General features: G+C 34.9%; 1 pseudogene; it reads right to left on the bottom strand.

Annotated features, from left to right (window-relative positions):
• Positions 1-12153: 12153 nt before the first annotated feature.
• LOC149215459 (DNA polymerase delta catalytic subunit-like) lies at positions 12154-21113 on the bottom strand (annotated as a pseudogene).
• Between the last annotated feature and the right edge of the window lie 1530 nt (positions 21114-22643).

Genomic DNA, 22643 nt, shown 5'->3' with positions numbered 1-22643 from the left:
TTACTACCCACCATAATTACCTCTATTACCAAGTTTATGTATAGTAGAAGGGCATATTGCCGAGCTATGAGCTTATACCATGTCTCATAACAGGTGGATTTCATATGCCTTAATCGTAACGTGAGTATGGGGTCTTCTATTTGGTGAATATAACACGTGTAGTTGTGCAATAAGTATGCTTACTATAATCACTTGGTATAGGTTATTGATAACAACTTATGAATACGTGACCTTTCATTAGGGTTATATCTTTTACTAGCTTCATCAATGTTGTGAATCACTTGTATGAATTACTATGGGCTTTTATGCTTGTTGTTATCTAATCTCTGGGGTACTAGTGTATTGGTATAACGATAAGGTAGCTTGCTTTATTTCCATGTAATTTCATCTCATGCTTAGTATGAAACCGCTATGATTACAGATACTCTAACCACTACCATTTTATTTGTTCATAACAAACCCTTGCTTACACTGAACTCAAGTTGATGAATTAATTAATTCTTTTAAATATAAAATAACTTTTCAAGACTCTAACCACAATGAAAGGCTAATTTTTCATAACAAGAGCTACGTGGTGGCATTTTACTATTCATTTGTATACATGAACTTTATGTATAATACTTATGGAGTTAAATTGATAGGTGTGAAAATAAAATTATTTGAAATAATTTTTTTATTAAAAACTTATATTAATAAAATTTCAATTATATTTTTATATTAAATGAATTGATATATTCAAATAATTTTTTGGCTATAGTTGAGTTAGAAATGTTGTTATTTGAAAATGATTTAAATAATTAACTAATTAAACTTGATGAAATTCCTCATGAAATAAAACAACCTCATGTATGGCTTGGAATTCCTTTGATCCACTTCTTATCTTTACAAATAATTACACCTTGAGGTGACTTCAAAAACTCTTAATTTTTGCAGCCTATATCAAAATAGGATTTAATATTTATAATGGATTCTGAGGGCTGAAAATGTGAAAGGTGGTCTTGAACCTTTTTAAAGTTCCTTGTTCTATCAGAGGATAATTGGGTCGTTTTTTTCTCCCTACATCCAAGCATGGAAGATCACTCCCACTGTTTGAAGAGGCTCTTCTTGGTTTCGTTGGCTTCTTACTTTGATTGAAAAGTTTCACACAAAGGGAACCCTCATAATTCAATGTAGAATCCCAAGTAACCAATAATATTGATTCGAGACACTAACATTTTAAAATGTAACCCAAAATAGAGAGAAAGGAAAACATGAACATGTCATAGAGAGAATGTAGTGAGTTATATAGTTGTTCTTTGCAAGATTTTTCGCTTAAACAAATGATCTTAAACTCTATTTTAGTGTGCATTGTTGCAATGCATACTCCTTTCAAAACTTGCTTTTCCTACAAGAAAGTCGCATAATGTGACAAACCAACTCTTGAAAGAAAAATTACAAGACAAAAATCCAAGGTATACATATTTTGTGTTGCATTTTACCTTGGACTAATTAATCTTCCATGGATTGTCAGCACCTTGATTTGCTAACAAAAAATCAATGACATCACTTTCTTTGATGAGCATCATTGTTGACACATCTACACAAAATGGAAATAAGGAAGTAAACCTTAAATACAATTCTTGATACAAAACATTCTTGGTATAAAACGTGATGTGACTGGAAATGGTGTACAACACAATAACTCATATTAACATAACTGAATGCACCACAACTTAATATACCAACTAGATAGATGATAAATAAAGACCTGCCATTCCTTCTCCAAAGAATTAAGGCTTTCAACATCTATAGATATTCTTGAAGGTCAACTTGGTTATGCATCTTAGGTAATCTAGGGCCAATGCTTCAATATGGAATTTAAAGACCAATATCTATAATTGTCTTTTTGCGATTAGACACTCAATCCCCTTATAAAGGGACTAAAATCAACGTGAGAGGAAATGAAAAATAAAGTACTAGGGATTCTTGTCCTGAACTATAACACCAAAGGTTATACATATATTTTAATAGTCCACTAGAGGTGTAAGTAAATGGAAGTCAATGCCTTAGTATGTTATTACAAATTCTTAAATTTTATGACAAGATTTTTTTGAGTGGACTTGCTAGATTGGCTCATGTTTTGAAAGAAATTTGGGTATAATATATGAAGTTCTTCAAATTTGGATGGAAAGCCCCTAGAAATCAAGAAAATATTGCAAAGAAGGTAATGCTAAGTAATTAGCAAATCACCAAAGATGACTGAAAACTGTTAAACCAAATATCAGAAGTGTCAAAAAACAAATCCTAGAACTGTTGGGTATATATGTCACTTAGTAAAAGCTTATATTAAATAAAAATAATTGATCATCATTCACTCTACCATTGCACTAGCTTCATTAACACTTTTGAATAAATATCTTCCTTTGAGTCTTGATAATTAATATCATCCAAAAAAACATAGATTACTTCTATTAAAAAATGTGGGGAATAGTCAAAAGCTAGCTGGCTAATTACCAGAACACCCACCAGTTCTAACAGCTTCCACCAAAAATAGAGATAGCCCATGAAAATTAGATACCCAAACATGGATGTTGGCATAAATATGAACACAAACACTAAGCATCAGTAGGAAGGAGCCAAGCATTGGGCAGGTTTTATTAACTTTCAACTCCATTTTGAAATTCATTGATGGAGGTTTGGACACAGAAAATAAAATGCTTTGTTGCACCACTGGGACATAAGAAACTTGAAGGTAGTTCCCACTAAAGAATAGGAAAATTGTCCTCTCAAACTTCCACACCATTTGCAAGAATTTTGTGGAATCTCAATGTGACTCACTGAAGAAAATCCCCATAAGCAAATGATTATAATTCACCAGAGAAGTTATGTCTCCTTTCCAATCACATGGTAGATCCTAACTTTCTAAAATATCACATTTACAATATCATCTCAAAGTTGGGCTTTAATAAAAAGGATAACTTTGATTCATTTGTTCCAAGATTAAATCCATCAAAGACAACTGCATTGTAAACAAGGAATTAATAATTTTTTAACATGTATGGGATTCAGAATGAAAGATGAGAAAAACAACACAAGTAATCAATACACTCCAAATGAATAGCAGCCAAAGTAACAATCTATAAACTAAGATGAACATTGATCAAACCATATGAAGAAAAAAAACATGCATGAATTCAAAAAACCACAACACTCAATCTAACTAGAAGAATCAGAACTTAGCTAGCTCAATGGTATACATTCAAAACACAGATACAACTAAACCAATGCTATATTTTCGAGTTTTGTTGTTATTTTTCAGCCCAACAGAATTGTTTTTTACAAAATATAAATCAATATCTGTTGAATGTAAATAAGGATAATATATTTTCGCCAATTGGGTTTATCTTGGGTTTGTGGGAGGATCAATTGTTATCTTTCTCCAATTAGGATCAATTCCTACCAGTGACTTGATGATCTTTGCCGTAATAACTTCAAGCTGTATTGTTAACTGAGGACAACAACATGTTATTCGTACATTAAGATATTTCTCAAGGAAAAAAAGAACAAACTATTTTCTTAATAACGATAGTAAATAAAATCTCAATCTGCCAATCAATGTTATTATATATAAAAAATTTAATTAATCAAATCATTGCACCAATTAGACATCCATTTTCTGTTGAACATAATTGAAACCCTTAAAAATCACCCCTTGTAATTTTCTTGTTAACTTCAATTGTTCCTTTAGTCAATACAAAAAATATACCAGTTACAGAGAAGAAACGAGGAGCAAAGGATTGCACGCATATGAACAATTACAAGAGTTGAAACGAGATTGTTCCAAAGACACCATAGATATTTCAAATCAAGCTAATAAAGAAGATCAAGGAAAACTAGGGATAAATGACATATAACTCCAAGGTGTTCAACCTATGTCTGTATAGAAGCATAACATACTCAAGATCAATGTATTTCCAAAATGACTATTAAAAACAAAATTCAAAAAATCTGTTAGAATCTGCAACAGTTCCAACAAACTAATTATTATGAGGGATTGTTCAATAATCTCGTCGCCCATTCCATAAGGTCAAATCTCTCAACGACATACAAAAGTGTCCCTTAACACCTTTCATGCTCCATCTGAATATACAACCAAGTAATATTTTGAAGGACTGCTGCAGGTGGTGTTGGAAATAATAATCTCAATCACCGCCTTAAACACACTAACAAACACCATGCTTGCCCAGTCAACTATTGCACAGTTGTGATTTTTTTTTGTAGGTGAAAGGAATGAAGTCATAGTAGAAGTACAACGTTGAACATTCCGCAACACAACAGAGAGTTTAAGGAATTTAATAAATTTTGGTAAATAGATATGGGCAAACATTTACTCCACCAATGTTTCCCACACTCCACAACACCTGCGAGATTAGAAAACCAATTACTATGTAAAATCGCCCATGTTCCATATTAATTATTTTACTTGTCATGTATTAATGTCAAAATTTGTATGTTGAGACAAATATGGATTTAAAAGACATTTGTAATGTTGGACAAGTTAGAGAGCGAGAGTCTGTGAGGTAGTGAGGAGAAAATCGTGGAGGAAATATTGGTGGACGCGTGGAAAAATTTACTCTGCAAACCCAGTAATGTGTAAACTGCAGTAAGTCTTTTGTATTTTCAGTTGTAGTTGCAGCCTCCATTTATCACGTGAATTTATTTTCCTATGTTTTATATTATAATCAAGAGTATGTTACGTTGCGATGTGGTATTAAGAATTCATGAGTAAATTTACTGAAACCCTTTTGCTTTTACTTTGTTTTGTCATGAGTCATTTCCTGTGTTTTATTAAGCCTCTGTGCAGTTTCGATTTCCATGCCGCAACATAAGACCTACCTAGACGCAACTGAATTCTCATAAGACTTACCTTGCTGCAACTGAATTCTGAGTGAGACTCCTCTACTTTTCCCCCTAAAAAATTTATAACATGGTACTAGAGCAGGTTAAATATTGTTTGTGTAAAAACAAGTGTTTTTACTAACAGTTAAAATTGTTTTGAGGGCAGATTTCTTTTGAGCATATTTACCAGTAGGTAGAAAGTTTTTTTTACACTCAGAAATGGCAACATCAAGCACAATCTTGACTAATCCTCAGATACCTCAGTTTAATGGAAAAAATTATGATTATTGGGCTATTACAATGAAGGCCTTGTTTTCATCTCAAGACATTTGGGATTTGGTGGAGAATAGTTTTCAAGAACCAGCAGATGCAACATCATACAATGCCTTGTCTCAAGCAAAAAGGGATTTGTTGAGGGACAACAGGAAGAAGGATGCAAAATCCCTCTTCTACATTTTTCAAGCAGTTCATGAAAGTATTTTCTTGAGGGTTGCAGCAGCAATGAAGTCCAATAAATCATGGGACACCCTAGAGACACCCTACCAAGGCATGACAAAATTCAAGACAACAAAACTACAAATGCTGAGAAGAGATTTTGAAACACTTTGTATGAAAGAGTCTGAGAATTTAGACTCATTTTTTACATATGTAATTGGACTCGTTACTCAAATCAGGTCTCATGGTGGGACACTTAAGGAAATGAGAATAGTTGAGAAAGTTTTGAGAAGTTTGCAAGCAAGGTTTGATGCCATGGTTGTGGCCATAGAAGAGACAAAGAATCTCTCACACTTCTTATTGGATAAACTTCATGCATCATTGATTTCTCATGAACATAGACTGAATAGAGCAACAAGCTTCTCATTGGAGCATGCCTTCAAGACACAAGTTTCATTTGGTCAAGGTCAAGGTAGAGGAAGATCATATGCTAGAGGAAGAGGAAGAAGCCCACATAGAGGTGGAAGAAGCAACCCTTCAAGCTTAAGTGGAAGGAGCAACAATCAAAATCCAAGTCAAGGCCCAAGCCAAAATCAAGGCCATAGGCATGATAAATCTCAAGTTCAATGCCATTACTATAAGAAGTATGGTCGTTATGCAAAGGAATGTAAAAAGAATCAATATGACATTAATAACGAACCAAGTGTAAATTTCACAAAAGAAATTCAGAACCATGACAGCAAGTTTTTAGCTTGTAATGAAGCACAATAAAAGCAAAGAGATATATGGTATCTAGATTCAGGGTGTAGCAACCACATGTCAAGGAACGTAGAAATGTTTTGCAATCTAGATGAAAGTGTGAAGTCTGAAGTGACATTGGGGACTTATAGCAAAGTCTTTGTCATGGGAAAAGGAAGAGTTAATATCCTAACAAAGAAGGGGGAGAAGAAGTATGTCTCAAATGTTTACTTTGTCCCCGGTCTGAAGCATAACCTCATAAGCGTTAGACAGCTCATGCAAAAGGGCTACAATGTCTTTCTCAGAAATGATGAGTGCACAATTTTGGATAGGCCTCCAAGAAGATGGCTAAATGCAAAAGTTCAAATGACAAATAATAGAATTTTTTCCTTAAAAATAAGATCAGATTTGAAAGAAGAAGGTGCACAATCACAAATATCAATGAACTCACAAGAGGATGAAGGAAAAGATGCAGCTATCACAGAAGTGAACTATCAAGCAGAGGTCAAAGATGAAAATTGGTTATGGCATTTGAGATTTAGACATCTCAACTTTGGAGGTTTGAATTTTCTGCATAGGAAAGGCATGGTGAAGATTTTTCCACTCATAGAAAAACTAAACAGCCTATGTAAAGGATGCATCTTGGGAAAGCAACATAGAGAGGCATTTTCAGCAGGAAATTCAGTAAGGGTAAAGGCACCTTTGGAGATTGTCCACTCATATTTATGTGGACCAATGCAGACACCATCAAATGATGGCAGCCACTATTTATTGACCTTCATAGATGACTACACAAGGAAGACATGGGTTTATCTCTTAAAACAGGAAAGTGAAGTGTCTGAGCACTTTCACCAGTACAAGGCTCTTGTTGAGAAGAAAAGTGGACACTACAACAAAGTTCTTAGGACTGACAAAGGTGGCAAATACATCTCAAATGATTTCCTTCGATTTTGCAGGGAGCATGGAATTCAAAAGAAATTTAAAACAAGATATACACCTCAGAAAAATGGTGTGGTGGAAAGGAAGAATATGACCATTATGGAAATGGTAAGGAGTATGTTGAAGGCAAAGTGTTTTCCCAATGATTATTGGGCTGAACTTGTCGCTTGTGCAGCATATATCTTGAATAGATGTCCAACCAAAAGCATAAAAAACGTGGTTCCTGAAGAGGCATGGAGTGGAAGAAAGCATAGTGTCACTCACATGAGATTTTTTGGTTGTGTGGCATATGCACATGTCCCAGATGAGTTGAGGAAGAAGTTGGACATCAAGGGGAATAAATGTATATTTGTTAGATACAGTGATGAATCCAAGGCGTACAAGCTCTATAATCTATCAACCAAGAAGGTCATAATCAGTAGAGATGTGCAGTTCATAGAATAAGAAACATGGAATGGAAGTTTAGAGAAGACAGTCAATGTGAAAGTTGTATATCACATGAGGACAAAGAGGAATTAACAACAACAAGTAATTCCTCAACTATGACTCCCTCTACACCTATTCAAGCGCAACAACGCAGGCAACAAGGAACACCATCAACAAACAATAGGACAACGTCATGCAATCAAGAAAGCGCTTTTCCAAGCACACCGCAAACCGCAACACCAAGTGTCATTTCAAGCCCATCTTTAGCAAGCAAAAGAAGACCAAAATTCAGAAATTTAAATGAAATTTATGAGCAAGATGAAATTGATAACACTGCTAGTCTGAATTCCTTATTTGCATTGTTTTGTCATGTAGATGATCCAATCCACTTTCAAGGTGCATTCAAAAAAGAAAAATGGGTTGTAGCAATGGAGGAAGAAATAGAAGTAATAGAAAAGAATGACAAATGGGAGATAGTGAACCTTCCGAAAGGAAAATAATTCATTGAAGTGAAGTGGGTCTATAAGACCAAGAACAATGTCGACCACAAGATTGAAAGGCATAAAGTGAGCCTAGTGGTTAAAGGATACAAGTAGCAACATGGAAGAGATTATGCAGAGACGTTCGCGCTAGTCACGAGGATAGAGACAGGGTGTACAGTTGTGGCGATTACCGTGCAACATAAATGGAAAGTGTATCAAATGGATGTAAAATCAACGTTCTTGAATGGAGTGCTGAAAGAGGAAGTGTATGTTGCACAACCACCTGGTTATGAGGTAGAAGGCCAAGAAGACAAAGTGTATCGGTTGAGGAAAGCTCTTTATGGGTTGAAGCAAGCACCATGTGCATGGTACAGTAGGATAGATGCCTTCTTGTTGGACAATGGTTTTGACAAATGTGACTGAGAACCTACCCTCTACAACAAAGAGAGCGATGGTAATATTCTTATTGTTTTCTTATATGTAGATGATTTGATTTTTATAGGAAGTGATTATTTCCTCATCGTTGATTTCAAACAAGTCATGAAGAATGAATTTGAAATCACTGACTTGGGGTTGTTAAGATATTTTTTGGGCATAAAAGTGAAGCAAACAAAAAATGGCATTTTTATTTCTCAAGCAAAGTATTTAGCAGACATTTTGGAGAGGTTTACGATGCAGAACAACAAGCCCGCACCAACTCCAACTGTCATGGGGTTGAAGTTGAGAAAAGAAGATTGCAAAAACAACGTTAATCCGACATTATACAAAAGTATGACAGGAAATTTGATGTATTTGACCGCCACTAGGTCAGATATAATGTATGCAGTGAATTTGGTGGCGAGGTTCGTGTAGACACCCAAGGAAACACATTGGCAAGCAGCGAACAGGATTCTAAGGTATGTCAATGGGACAAAACAATATGGCATTTTGTACACCACAACAGATGATTTTAGGCTGGTTGGTTACACTGACAGTGATTGGGCAAGAAGTGTTAATGACAGAAAGAGCACGTCAGGATATGTTTTTGATTTAGGTTTTAGAGCCATTTCATGGGCCTCGAAGAAGCAGCCAAAAGTGTCATTGTCAACAGTAGAAGTTGAATATGTCGCTGCAACAACAGCAACGTGTTAGGCAGTTTGGATGAGATGGATGTTGAGGGATGTTTGCCACAACCAAGAGGGAACGAAAACTATTTTATGCGACAACACATCAATAATTGCATTATCAAATAATTATGTTTTTCACAATAGGACCAAGCATATTGATGCTAAATATCATTTTATCAGAGAGTTGATTAACAATGATGAAATTGTGTTACATCAATGCAAGTCACAAGAACAATTTGTTGATATTTTCACAAAACCATTAGTACGTGAAATTTTTGTTTCTGTCAAAGAGTGTTGGGAATTGTCAATAGCGGCAGTTGTGATTAAGTGGGAGTGTTGGAAATACTAATCCCAACCACTGCCTTAAACACACTGACAAACAACATGCTTTCCTAGTCAACTACTGCACAATTGCGATTTTGTTTGCACACGAAAGGATTGAAGTCAGACCAGAAGTACAAAGCTGACCATTCGGCAACACAACGGAGAGTTTAAGGCATTTAATAAATTTTGGTGAATAGATATGGGCAAACATTTACTCCGCTACTGTTGCCCACACTTCACAACACCTATAAGATCAGAAAACCAATTACTATGTAAAGTCGCCCATGTTGAGTATTAATTATTTGCTCTGTCATGTATTAATGTCAAAATTTGTGTGTTGAGATAAATATGGATTTAAAAGTCATTTGTAATGTTGGGCAAGTTAGAGAGCGAGAGTTTCTGAGGTAGTGAGGAGAAAATCATAGAAGAAATATTGGTAGGTGTGTGAAAACCTACTGAGTTTTACAAACATTTACTCCGCAATGCGTAAATTATAGTAAGTCTTTTGTATTTTCACTTGGAGTTTGCATTAAGTCTTTTTTATTTTCACTTGGAGTTGCAGCCTCCATTTATAAGTGAATGTATTTTCCTATGTTTTATATTATAATCAAGAGTATGTTATGTTGCGATGTGGTCTTAAAATAAATTTACACAACCCTTTTGCTTTTACTCTGTTGAGTTATTTCTTGTGTTTTATTAAGCCTCTGTGTAGTTGCAATTTCTATGCTACAACATAAGACTTACCTCCTCACAAGCATTCTCATAAAACTTACCTTAGTGCAACTGAATTATGAGTAAGACTCCTCTCCTCTACCCCTAAAATTTTTCTAACAAGTTCATCAACTTAAAGTAGCCATCGACCTGCTCTACTAATCCTCACAAGAATTCTCATAAAACTTACCTTAGTGCAACTGAATTATGAGTAAGACTCCTCTCCTCTACCCCTAAAATTTTTCTAACAAGTGGATCAACTTAGAGTAGCCATCGAGCTGCTCTACTAATAAACCCGTGGAGACCATGTCCATGGCTAGCTCCCACAAGCCCTCCATCACATGGGGTAACAAGAGGGGGTGTTATATGGTTTTCCTCTTCATCTGCACCAATTCAACTGCGTAGCGCTCGAGGATAATGCGGTTGTCCTTTTGCTGGAGGAAAGAGACGAAGAGGTAGTTGTCACCAAAGGCCCCCAACGCGACTCGAGCCTCTGACGTGAAGGCGCCGCGGTGTCCAAGATGTCCAGGACCGATCTCCATACGCTGGAGACGGCAGAGGCAATGGCCCGGGTGTTTGTGCTGAGCTTTGTGAGGAAGCGGATAGCAATGTCATTGGGGAGACCCGGAATCAATTCACCCTCAACCGTTGTTATTGTGAGATTCGATCCTTGTCTTTCTATGGAAGACATTGTCAAAACAAGGTGGCCGGTGTCATAGAAGAAGCCATGGCACCCTACGGATCTCTATATTTCTGATTAAACCTTACTGCTCTCACATCATTGTTGGTTAACAATTTTGGAGAGTTGAACAAGATAATGCAAATACCTCATACACCTCTGTTGCAACGCTTGTATATGCCAACGTCATTCCTCGGCCACTGAACCGAGTATTCCACAGCGCGCTGAGCTAATCACAAAAAATTATAATAATAACTAATATTATCTACTTAAAACAAATAAATACAATCCAAACCCTAATTTCAACTGACATAAGAAACACTCCATAGACGAGCATTTAGATCATTCAGATTAAAGTTGTGGATGACAAATCATTTAACTAAATTTCTAATTGTTTTGGTATTTAAGAAATCAGGATGATGCAATGCGCTATTTTATATTGTATTAACTTTATATTGTTTGTCTTTTAAGATGTCACGGTGCCATGCCTTATACATCATTCACACTACTACATGTAGGGGGTTTTAAGACGATATTTAAGGTAATATTTGAGTCAATTGTCTTAACTTAAGACAAAAAGAAACTCAAATATTGTCTTAAATATTGTCTCTAAGCGGGTGTCTCAAAATATAATGTCTCAAAAATTTGTCTCTATAAAGACAATTTGATTTGTCTCTCTAGAGACAATTTCATTTGTGTCTCTTTAGAGACAATTACATTTTTGTCTTTTTAGAGACAATTCCATAATTCAAACTATTGTCTCTCTAGAGACAATATAAAAAATTATTTAAAAAAAAATAAATGTCCATAATTCAAACTATTGTCTCTCTAGAGACAATATAAAAAATTATTTAAAAAAAAATAAATGTCCATAATTCAAACTATTGTCTCTCTAGAGACAATAAAAAAAATTATTTAAAAAAAAATTATTCTGCTCAAACTATTGTCTCGGATTTGCTCCTCCCAAAAATTATTTAAAAACAAATAAATCTGCTCAAACTATTGTCTCGGATTTGCTCCTGCCAATCTATCTATGTATCCATCTCTATCTACCTATCCATCCATCCATCCATTCAACTATATGCATGTCTAGATATACATATGTAATCCTGCAGATCTATGTTTTATAGTGTGTGCTCTCCTAAAATTTGGGATATGCGTGCACATTTCATTTATAGGGTGTGCCTTGGGAAATATGTATCCATTTTGACTTTTTCTCCATCTCATTTTCAAGGAGAAAAGATATATCGAACTGGTTAACATTAAATAACAAAAACTTGACAATTACTTTACAATAAATAACCATGCTCATCTTGATTCAGGGACCAAATAAATTCCCTGGTCCATTAAATCAGAGAAACATACACCAGAGAAAATTCAGGAAAACAAAAATATTCAATAATACAAAAAATTACAAGCTACATAGGCAGCATCCTCAAAACTGCCAGCGCTCTAGTTGCACCTCTGCTTCAGTTAGGTCTTTCTAAGCTTTCTTCCTACGATAAAATATTGGGCAATCACGACTGCAATAAGGATAGGACATCAATGTAAGTATAAAAGAGATAGTAATTGTTAAAAAAAAAAAAAAACATCTTATTAATTAAAAACAAATACATGATCACACAAATGTTACAAAATACATCCACAAAGTAAATTTAAATCATGTTATGAAAATGTAATACTTGAAATATAGCATTCAAAAACCTTGTGCAAAGAACATCTTGGTGCAGAGAGCCTTGGCACCGTTGACATTGTGTCCATAGTTTAGCAAAGAGCATTTCTAATTCCCTCACTGACATTGATCAAATATTAGTGTCATATGATAGAAAATCTAGGTGAGAACAATAGACACAAGGCCTACTTTAAATTCTCCAAATAAAGAGTAATGGTATTAGAATACCAGCTTAGCTTACCATTTGCAATTGTTTTCTGATACAATTATGTTTCTCTTCCTTTGGAATGTGAACAAAGTGTCTGATCTTCTTTGTTGCAATGGCAACATGAAATCAAGTAACATCATGAATTTCAGTATGAAGCAACCTAACCAGACATTCTTATTATAAGAAAGCTAGACAGTTTCTTACAAGGAGAGCAGGCATGGAATCATGCAACCTCATAGATTTTTCCACATCAAAAAGATGAACCCTAGTAACTTTCTAAAGCGCCAAATTGTAATAATAGTTACTCTCAATTGTGCACTATTGTAAGCAAGGAAACCACATGCAGGACACCCTCTACTTGTATTAACTAAATACCTAATAGGTGTTTTACAACCAATACAACTGAGTTGTTTCTTGGCAAATTTCATAATTCCACTATTTGAAGGAGTTGATATGGAAACTGCTCGTGTGTGACTACCATGAAGAAGCTCCTTGCTTGCCTTCTTCAAAATGGGCTCAAATATTCTCAATAGCGGCTACAGAGCAAAAACAGGCACTAATCAAAAACACTTAGCTGGAAAGAACTACTGTCTATCAAGATATATTTGAAACACTGGTGAAATTTTCAAAAAGAGCATAAACTGCAAGTGATGATGCTTTGGTCTTTCACCTTGCTCAGTTGATTCTCCAAATAATATTGTGGATCAATAGGGATGTTATTCTCTAGTACGTAAATTGGATCCTCTGATTTCTCATATGCTTGAGCCCAAGTAAACACATTAGCCATTATATCCATAATCCCTCTATAAATTATGCCTCCAAATAAAACATAACAAAATAATTAAAATAACCATTTTTTTAGTGCAATATCGAGACTTACGTTGAGCACAGAAGGGGTTAATTATTACCTTAGCACCTTTTGTAGCCTTTATGATGACATATGGAACACGATCACCCACAGTTGGAGCAGTTGCAGCATCCCTCTGTAAACCAGGGGCAACTTGGCTTTAAAACACGACATCAATTTAAAAAATCCAACAATGGACTCATTGTCAATAAAAAGCAAAATATTATAAGAGTCTTTACATGCACTATAGTAATAAAAATAGAGAGATAGGATTGAAATGGAACCAGAAGGCATTGTACCATTCATTATACTTGTTCTAAGAAGTTATTTCCAGTATTTACCTTCCGCATGCTCTCAGCTAGTTCCACGTGTGCTGCCTTGACTGCATAGTCATCTCTAGTCTTTGTCAGACCCTGACTAAACAAAGAGATTGGTAGCACAGGCAAAAAACAATGCCCTTAAGAATATGCTGATAGCCTTGATAAAGGATATGACCTGCAAACATTTGTTTCTGCCGCAGCTAAACAGTAATCAATTTTTCTCAGCATGAGATTAAAAATGTAGATATATTATATATTGTCATATTTTGATTCTCTTCAATTGTATAAGAGCCTCCCTTGACACTTGTTACTCCCATTGCTAGCAGTAAATATTGATTGAATCCCTTCCAAGTATAGAATGTAGGGAGACATTTTGATGACATAGGTGATTGTTGTACGGGGGATCTGTTAGATATCACTGAACTAGTGAGACATTACGTGAAAATATCACCAACCCCCACCCCTGGATTTGTCATTAACTGTTTCCTACAAATCAACAAATGGAAAATTGATTCTCCAGAAGTTAATTTATCCAAGCAGATTGTTTGTGTACTTAAAAGGCACATTGTATCCAAAAAACGTGAAAGAAGAGAAGCATACCCAACACCAAATCTAGCAACTTCACCTGCATCAATAGTTACAAAGACGTTAGTTTATGATATGTCATTTTATGAAGTCCATGTTTGGACAATTTTGATGTCTAATTGAAATTTGCCACAAAGTCATGAAACCTGTCTAATTTAAGTAGAAATAGAGTAAAAATTGGTAATTTGAACCAGATTTGGTATTGAAATAGATTGCTGAGAATCATTTTAAGTAAACTCACCACAACATTGAATAAAAGCAGATGGAATAAAAAAGGGGATCACCATCAGAGCAATCCACATAAGGCTCTTCAAGGGCCACCATCCTGGATGCCACGAGTCACGACATTCATGCAACTTCGTAGTTCCAACTGTTGTAAGAAACATAGCGAAATAAAATATCTGAGGTGATGTTAAGGTAAACAGTTTAGACTCCAGAGGCCTATCGCTATGGTCCAATACTGTTGGGGAAAATAACGTGCTTAACATCACACGAAGTTCCCGAGACGCATGTGCCACTTATAGTCAAATGGCATCGATACGCGGATATGATTTTATGTAAGTTATGTTGCCATGGTTATGCATTTGAAAATTGCCAAGGCCACTTGCATGTTAAAGCCCCCAGAAATAATCTGGTTTGTAACCAATGGGTGGTTAGTTCTGCATGAAAATTCAGACCTTGATACTGATCTGGATTTACCTTCTGTGAAAGAAATGATGCCACTTCAAACTTAAAAAGCTCATGACAAGAAATTAGAATCCGGTATCCAACGTGTTTAAAATCCAAACAACTTGTAAGGCATATAAAATTTAAAATTGGATACAAAGCAGCCCAGGCTTACTCGAAGCACACCTTCTGTACCTAAGCAGTCATGACCTCCTTGACAGCCTTTCAAATTTGTAAAAATGAAGATCTCAAATTCATATATATATATATAACGAAGAAAATGGCATACAATGTAAATTAGGTTCATTTTCCAAAGCCAAATGTAATTACATGTATATCAAAAGAATAATAATCTAAATGGATGCAGATAAGTTAAAGAGCTATTTGAAAAATTCATGATTTTATTAGAATTTAAGTAAAGTTAAAAGTTGTAAAATCATGTGAAATGTCCCGAAGTAGGTATATAGTGTATACTTCTAACATTTGAAACCAGGAATATGTAATAAGTGACTTGCTCACAATGTAAATCTCCTCTTCCCCCTATCATATTTTCTCCATTTCAAAAGTAACAAATGGTCAAACAAATTTGGTCATAAACATGCAGAAAGATTCATTTCTCTCACCTTAGTTATCACCAAAAGTGACAAATCCATTCTGTTCATTAACAAGTCATAAATAGTGTTCTTGACATACTACACTGCACCAGGTATGTCACGATCAATGAGTATTTTGTGAAGGCACTCTGTAACCAAGTTCTTCACCAGCAGGCAATTGTCCCTTCGCACTGTTTCAATGCCTGTTGATATGGAATATTTAAAAGATCAGGAATATTTAATAATTAAGAAGGCATCAAATAAATTATTTTTCTAAGAGCATTTTGAGCCTTCACAAACACTAAGGCCTGTCTTTGAAACAAAAAGATCAGGTTTGTCACCTTTAGTATCCATTTTGTCATAAGCATCTGGCTTTGTCCACAACAACCCAGCATATCTTTTCTTGCTGATCAACAAGTATGGGTAGTATATTTTTTCAAATTCTAGTTTAATAGGCTGCATAAAAGCATATGTTAAATAACGCACTGATTAGATGCCAAAGATGCACCAAACAGATGTAGATAAGCCACAGAAAAGCATAACTGATCATCTTGTCCTGTGCATATTTACAAAGATCTCATGGAAGTGGAATGTCAAAAGAAGATTAGTTTTAAAAAGAAAGGTGATATTAAAACATTCATCCCTACAAAAACATCATTAACAACTCTAGAGGCTTCACAGATATTTAAAATTCTTGACACTGTACCTTTCTAAATGTACCACTAATATAATCTGAGGCTTCCCTCCCTAGAGTCATGGCCTCTTCTATATTTGGTACACCAAAATGTATCATAACTGAATCTATATCTCAATATACAACCTAGATTCAAATATAAAATATAATATCAAGCTTTACAGTAGAAATATTGGTTAGCATCAGATCACCCATTATGATTTCAAGAACATGGACTATCACCAATACAACAAGTGTACTTCCTCTCATTACTGATCCAGTTCAAAGGTTACAAATGCCTTTAGTTGCTAAATAATAGCCTACCTCAGCATTGTATTGGTAAGCACCAACTATTTTGAACCTTTTTTCAACTAGCCTCTTTGTATGCTCTATCATTTGACGGCCTGATAGGTGGAAAAGAAATGAGATGATTAATGATATGAAATTTTAAAACAAACGTAAAATCGATATTGTCTGATGGAACAGAGAATGTGTCAAAAGATCAAACTGGACTTGTAATCAAAATATAATAAGAGGGCCTAAGCATATCATCTTAGTTGTACAAGTACACATGACTAATTAATGCAATTCAAGAACTCAATCCTATTTGTACAAGATTGTCAATTACAGTTCATATCCAAAACATTATGCCAGGAGGAAGAAAAGAATTACATGGATATAATTGATGCCCAAAAATAATCAATGTGAATGGTTGATACATGCATATATAGAATAAGAGAGGACTGCAAGCATCTCTATCTTGTAAGTAAAAGAAGTACCAATAACATTACAACTAGGAAAAACAAGGGGAGAATCAAGGTGTCCATGGATTTAATGTTTTTTTTCCATGGAAGAACTGTGAAATTACCATAGCTCATCACACTCAATAAAATCTCCAAACAGGGCAATTGCCCAACAGTGGCACCAGTAAACCCATAAATTGAATTCGCACTGATCTGCAAGTGCACACAGTCAAAACTATTTTATGTGTTTCACCAGCATAACTAGTTTTACTTTTATTCCATGTCCAAGCCATAATTAATATAGACTTGACAAAGCTATAATTACCTTCAAAGCCAATTGTCGGCCATCCAAGATAGCCTTTTCAAAAGGATCTTTAGCCTCCTAAACAAGATTACAGGAAGTTAAAAACAGAGATGCTAAGTGGAAAAAATACAAGCATGTAACATGAACATAGGAAGCACTTAGTTCACCACCTTTAGGTCTACCTTGGCTCTTTTCCTGGCAGCCAGTAACTGTTCTAGGATCTTTGGTAATATGCCCTAGGTAACAGGAAAAAGAGCATTCAATTTAGCATCATCGAAAATGGTCAACATATGATGGTTAAAAAGTAAATAATGAAATAAGTATCAGTGGTCGTCGTAAAAGGTCATCTATGAAAAATAAGCCCATCCTGATCCAGCTTCAAATAAATGCCAAATCCTACATAGATTTGTGATTTATAACAAATCACAAGTAAGGAGAAAGTGTATACCTTCTATAAAGTTGGCTTCACAAAAGTCTCACCCGATGGTGTTTTATTTACACACTCTGGCTGGAGATTAAATTTTGCAATGTCCTCTGACCTCACCAATGTTGAGAAGGATCAAAAGCCATTTTGCAATTGCTTTAGTTGATAGTGCGAATATCTCAATCTTCCAATAATACAGCTTATATGGGGATGCCTAAGGGGCAGGGCTACTTAACAGATGCCAAGCTTATTGGTCTTCGTATGCATTTCTCTTTCAGACCTAGTATAAATGTATAATTTTAGTGACAGCTAAGACAATGAGAATGCTCAAGTGGCCTAATTATCATCATTCACAACTATCATGAAGGAGTAGGATGATAGGTTTTTATTTCATATATCAGATAAAAATTCAACCATCAAATTGGGAAGATCTTACGGAAGGAGTAGGATAAGGGATTTTTGTGAAAACTGGGTAAACATTCCATTTGCATCATGAAATAGCACATATCGAATTCACATGGTAAAGCATAATCCCAATATAGTAGCGTTTTCAAAATTGTTGTATTCATATTATCAGAATCTACCATTGCAATAAATTTCAACATAGATTGGATAGCAGGATTCCAATGAAAACAAATTGGGAAAGAGGCTAATCATTATATTCTTCCAGTTATCCTATTCTATAAGGTTCATGGTGAAATCACAATGTTCTCTTGTTTAAATTGTATTTTTGGATGCAGATATGGATTCAGCACGTTGGAAAACCCCAAGGTTTTCCCAAGGTATATGAATTGTGGGACTCAATAACTTTAAATTACAATTTTCCTAATATTTCAACAGATTTTGAGCAAAATCAACCAGAAAAGCTATCCAAAACAGGGCCAAAAGGTTGCCCCATTAGACTACTGCGATGGGAAATTGGAAAATCATCATCAATAAGCTGAGGTTCGAGTTAATTGGGTATCCTACTGCCTCATAAGTTAGGGCCTAATGGATCCCAGATATAGTAACCTTTTATGCAGTACGCCTGGTAACTGCATCCTCTGTTGCATCTCTTAACATGAATGTATGTCCGCCAACTATATATTTGAAGATCAAACCCTAAAACAGAGCACTTTCCATTGCCATAATGTTTATAGCTTAACCACTGTAAATCCATTTGTACATAAATCAACATTTTTATGTGCTCAAAATCCACTAAAGCATGCAGCAGCTCAAAGCACTGTGCTAGTGTGCCCTTTAAGTACCTCACATACCTCAGACCATGGATCATATTTGCAGCAACCTCAGCTCAACCATATATTAGCAGCCAAGCTAGGCAATAAATTGGTGTTTGAGCACCACTTGTTTGTGAGACAAGGGATCTCATGCACACAACAATTTGACTGCAAAATTCTACCAGATATGTTAGGGAACCTATATACTTTTTGTACCCTGATGAACCAACCAAATTTGAATCTTAATCTATTGACAACTTCAAAATATGTATCATAAAAGTAGCCTATGGTTTATTTTCCATTATCCGAAACTTCTTTAGAATCTCCATTGCTTACTTACCCCTATTCGAGGACCACCTCACCTCAACTCAGCCAAACCTCCAAGACCAAGAAATAACACATGAGGTGTATGTCCTTCATGTCAACTTCACTTGCCAGTTTCTTTTTGCACCATGGGATAGAGTTTTTTTAACTAACTTTTAGGACCAGGTCATCTACATACAAGACAAATATAAGCATATCAAATTGATCATAATCAAACAAATAATACAAGTTAGGACCTGCAACAGTCTTAGTGATGCCCATAATATGTAAGTACTCATAAAAAAAACAAAGTATCTTCAAAATTTGCTTTGTTGCACACATAATTAGTTTATTTTTGGACCCTCACAACCTAGTGTGCTCCTTAGAAGCTAGAGCGATGCATGTTCAAGTTATTAAAATTTAACACATATCAATCCTTTTTGTCATATTTTTGGGAGGCGCTACATTAACTGTGGGTGTGGAATGCTCATCACATTGAACACCCTCCTCATTATTTCTGTCTCCCATTCACTGAAATTCAACAATGGTTTCTTGCCAAGGTTCAAGAATGACTATTGGATGATTTTGTGCAACAAGCAAATCATCATGTGCTTGTATCTCCTCCCCATGCTCACTCCCACATGTTTAACCTGATTCCTATACACAACACACTTTAACTTTTTATAATAAGATTAAAACCTCCAATTGATTTATTGCATTATTCATATAATATTATAAACAACTAACCTCAGATCCATAACAACTAATTATTTTTTCCCCTCAATTTATCCTGTGTTGGCAAATACCTTGGGAACCATGTAATACAACATATTTTAGGTCTTCCTCTAAAGCTTCCTTTTGAAACTGGTGAGCCTACATTAACAAAGATAATCATATCTATGACATAAAATAACTAATAAGATACAATTAACTCAACGTGACCATGGTTACTTTTCCTAAAATAGAAAATATAATAGATGGAAATATCACTTACCATACCACCACGAGTACTATTATATCCACCAGAGCCTAATTTGTGAGATCCAATTTTTGACACCCTAGCTTGGGTTGCTTTTCTTGTATCTTGTAGGCATCTCTTAGCGCCTCCTTGTGCAGATGGCATATAGTTTTGATTTCTGAGGACTTTCCTCTTAAACTTGGCATCTTTCATAAGTTCATCCCATGTCACTTGGTATGTGATCCAAGCTGGACGTGGATACATCAAGTTTTTTGTCAACTTTGTCCTTAAATCGGACCTCTTTGAGTGCATGTATTTACTTGCAATCCGTAAAATAAGTTCCTTATCAAATCCAGGATTACCAAATGCTATTACTACATCTCTGAAAAGTTCCTCTTTTTTGGCATTGTCTTGTTTCCTCCAATTCATTTGGATGGTATTTCCAAATAATTGTTCTACACGACGAAAAATAAAGTGATAAAATTTCAGCCCTATTTCATCCTTCAAGACATTTCCTTCTGAAGTGAGCAAGATTGTAACTTCTTGCATTCCTTTTGTGGTCACCGATGATATTGTTGTAGTCTTGGGGATTGAGAAAGGTTCCCTTATAGATACATTAGGAACTATGTCACTTACTTCCTGCATTTAAAATGAAATTGTGGAGCTATTAAGAACCCAACCAGAATATGAAACTATTTTTCATATCTAAAATAATGATCCTAAACATAACAAATGAAATTATAAAAAAAAAAAAAAAATTACCTGTTGATCTCTTGCAGGAGCTACACTCTCCAACATTGACATTTCCCATAACTGAATTTGTTCAATTATTTCTTGTCTGATTTGAAAATTTGCAGGAATATCTGGTAGGAGCCTTAACATTCTTGTTTGCGAGTCTATAAGACTCCTCAAAGAAACTTGTTCTGGTCCTGATGGGAGAATGCTGACTAGACCCACATTTGATGTAGAGGGCATGTTATGGGGTTCTGGTCTAGCTGTAGATGGCATAAAATGACCTAAAGGGCATGTTATGGGGTTCTGGTCTAAGTGTAGATGGCATAACATGACCCTCTATACGAACAGATTGTATACTTGTTGGAGTCACCCTAGAAAAATCCTGTAAGGCACAAATATAAATAATAAGATGGAATAACAAATGAATAATGTTGAAATATGTAACTAGGTTTGGTCTTCATAATGACATATCTAATCACAATTCTATGTAATTTATGTAAAAAAAGGAAAAATAAGATTATTTTTGTTATGACTGAGGCATGGGCTTCATGAACACATGAAGAAGCAAGTCCCATTATAGAATGACAATATCTCGGAAGACTCCTTAAAATAAGGTCATGAAGGTGGCAAATGATCAATGAAATGTATAGTAAAGTTGCAAATAATCATGGCCACCAAAATACTAATCAGTACAGATAGGTGTCCATGAGGTATGTATAATAATTTTCTTTTAAAGGATCCATCATAAGATGTAGTAGGGTTGAATTTATGGGTTTATATTTTAAGAAATACCCTAGTATTTAGAAACCTTAATCTTAAGGTATTTGTTCCCTATCATTTGATTTCTAGGGCATGGGATAAACTATAGAATGACATAAAGGGAAAAGAGTATGATCTAAGGTTTGAGTTTAAGAAACCCTAAAAAGGCCTCTTGATTACATAAAAACCCTAAAAAAGTAACTTGACATCATGTTTTGGAATAAAATATTGCTTGGGTTACTTGTTAAAAAAGTATTGTATGTACAAGAAGAAAAAAATGCATGGGGTGATCCATTTGAAGGCATGATGTAGCTCTTCGTAACACCTCATAAATCATGGAGTCGTTGTGCAAAAAATTTATTAAATATATGCCCTATATTTCTTAACAAATAACATAATCAAACTCACATAAATAAATGGTTGAATCTTACATCTTGCATAACATTAGATGTACATGGGGGCATTAATGATCCCTGCATGCCAACTAAATGCACGCTTAGTAAAAACACAAATATTAATAAATATTTATAGTGAAATTTAACTAAATGCACAAAAATATTGATCAAGTTTTACCACTATCATTACCTTAGATGTTTTATAAGGTGTTATAGGGGTTGGAATGACTTTCGCGATTTCCTGCATTCCACAAACATAAATTAGCATAATATAATAAGGAATATAAGATAATTAAACATATAAAAGAAAATATTCAAGCTTACCTCATGCATCATCATAGCAGCGTCTTGCCCTCGTGCATTTGTTAACATTTCCATAAAAGTAGTGAATATCATTGAATCCCCCATAGTAGCATCAGTAACACCCATGGGTACATTCTTAAAAAAACACATAATAACATAAAAATAAGAAAACCTTGATAAAAAAACCGATAAGAAAATAGAATCGGTAACACCAAATATG

The sequence above is a fragment of the Pinus tabuliformis genome, chromosome 1_1 (assembly GCF_031772625.1).
Source record: "Pinus tabuliformis cultivar Carrire ecotype Pingquan chromosome 1_1, CPIR1, whole genome shotgun sequence".
Classification (NCBI taxonomy): Eukaryota; Viridiplantae; Streptophyta; class Pinopsida; order Pinales; family Pinaceae; genus Pinus; species Pinus tabuliformis.
This window is presented reverse-complemented; position numbering and strand designations above follow the sequence as displayed.